This window comes from Wasmannia auropunctata, unplaced genomic scaffold (genome assembly GCF_000956235.1).
Source record: "Wasmannia auropunctata unplaced genomic scaffold, wasmannia.A_1.0 LD314469.1, whole genome shotgun sequence".
Taxonomy (NCBI): domain Eukaryota; kingdom Metazoa; phylum Arthropoda; class Insecta; order Hymenoptera; family Formicidae; genus Wasmannia; species Wasmannia auropunctata.
Genome location: NW_012048421.1, coordinates 5,593 through 8,023, shown reverse-complemented (window position 1 = coordinate 8,023; position 2,431 = coordinate 5,593). Strand labels below are relative to the sequence as shown.

The following is a 2,431-nucleotide window of genomic DNA, read 5'->3' as shown; positions in this document are numbered from 1 at the left end:
ACTGGAGTTCAGACGTGTGCTCTTCCGATCTAAAATAAAAAAATTATTTTAAATTATAATTATAAAGTACTCTTAAAGCCATTCAACTTTTATTAGAAACATTTTTTTCTATTTCTCGTAGTTTTGACGATATTTCCATTGAAATAAAAAAATCGATTTTTTTCTAAGGAATGTTTCACCTCCTTAACGTGCGACTCAGCACGTATAAAAAATTGTAGCATCCTATTTTTGTCTGTAGTTTAACATTTCCAAAGCTCATTGAAATCAGAGGGGAACACTTCTGTGTGTTCCCTTGTAAGCATACAGTTATTACACAACATATATAGATCTCAATCACTCGTTTGGGACAACATTAAAATACTTGATTTTGAACCAAATTATCATAAAAGATTGATCTCCGAAATGATACATACATAGGAACAATTTAACGAAATTAATTCAAATAAAGATACAGAACTGCTCAAACGAAATTTATTTTGACATACTTAACAGATTTACCAAGGACTTTCATAGTTAGAAACAAAAGAATTTGTTTATATTATTACCACTGTTATCGCGAACTTTTGTAGCATATATTTTATCCGTTTCCATCTGAAAGATCATTTTAAGAGGACGCTGAAAGATCGGGAATTACCGATTGCAGTTGGAACGATAACTTCGAAAATACTAAACGGAATTAAAATCGCTTTTACAGGATTGAAATAGACAAAATGTAAGAGGGCGAGCTATTTTTTTTGTAATAAAAAAAACAACAAAAAATTATAAAATTACCTTTTTTCAGGTCGTACAGCAATCGTAACCTATCACTTAATGTAAACATTTCATTGGTATAAAAGTTCTGTACCTCATACATTCAAAATAAGTAGCTCGTCCCCTTCGGATTACAAGAACAAATAATACAAGACCTTTTAAACTACGATTGAAAGCGTAGAAATAGATTTATCGTTCCAACTGCAATTTATGATAATTATACACTTACAATTAGCTACTGTATACTAGTACTATATACAGCTAAGGTAAAGACAGCAAAAATTGCGTCTAGCAGTAAGTGCCGGATTTTGCAAGTGATGGCACTTCGATAAGTTAGATAAGGATATTGCACGTGTTTGAGTGAGATCACAAGATATTGTAGGAAGTTCATTTAGAGATATCACTGACACTGAAGAGTCTGCTTTATTGACCTCATATAAATTTGGCCGATCTTTCAGCATCCTCTTAATTGCGTCTAAAAACTTATGTTTTTACGAGGTCACCTCACATTGATTATACAAAGTAAGTGTTGAAAGTTCGATGAAATAATTAATAACTTCAGATATAAAAATTCGTAAACGATACTTTACCGAAAACCTTTTATATAAATAGATAAAAAAAACAGTCTTCCACTTTTACCAATTGGACACATAAAATATTAAACATTAGGACAAGACATATTCTCGCCTAGGAAACAATGAATTTGTTACATTTTTTTAAAAATTGACTTGTTACATATCGACACCACTTTTTAATGTCGACTTTTACATTGCCAATTTATTTCAAAATCTTGAGTTCATTTTGACATAACTTATTATACATATAATATTTATGATGTTACAGTTATAATATCTATTTTATATAAACCGTATAATATTTCTGGGTTTTCAAAAATGTAAATTATTTTTTTTATTTAAATGTTAACTTTAATTTATTTAGTTTTACATAATATATTAATTTATAAGAGATTGAAGAAAACTAAATTAGGTCGAAACGTCTCGTTGCGAATTATTGTAAAATTTAAAATATGATTTACCAACATCTAAAAATTATTTTGCTCGTTTATTGGCCTAAATTAACCATCTTTTGAGCATATTAAAAATTTTTAAGCACACATCAATTAATAAATTTATTAAAAAATTTTTCTTCTTTCTTTTATAATTATAACAGATTTTTTGTGGATTTTATATTAATCTTCATAGTTTACCTTTTTCTATCAGATTCGGATTTGCTGCCTTCGCTGATAACTTTACTTTCAGTCAGTTCCTCACTGGAGGACTCACTCTCACTATCAAACTTATGATTGGAGCTTTTATCGGAGTCATCGTCATTTTTAATCTTTGTTGACTTCTTCTCGGTTTTCTCAAAAGCCTTTCTGTCCCTCCTTCTTTTACATCTCTCATCAGAAGTGCTCCGTCTAGTTTCTTCTCTATGTGACCATTTTTTCTTTCCTTCACGCTTATGCAATTTGTCATGTTTGCTAGAATTACGAGAACTTGATGTCGAATATCCAGTGTCTTGCCGATTTTTTCTAAAATAATTCATTCAATAATCAGAAAATATCAATAAAATATCTATACAATATCCCAAACAGCACAAGGACGTCCTAAAGACGTCCCCAGGGCGTCCAGGACGGGATTTGAGGACGTTATCAGGATGTCCTATTTTCATCCAGGGACGT

The 2,431-nt window shown here is 30.3% G+C and overlaps 1 pseudogene; it reads right to left on the bottom strand.

Moving 5' to 3' along the window:
- Window positions 1-1,953: 1,953 nt before the first annotated feature.
- Window positions 1,954-2,431, bottom strand: part of LOC105460849 — a 1,874-nt pseudogene continuing 1,396 nt past the window's right edge.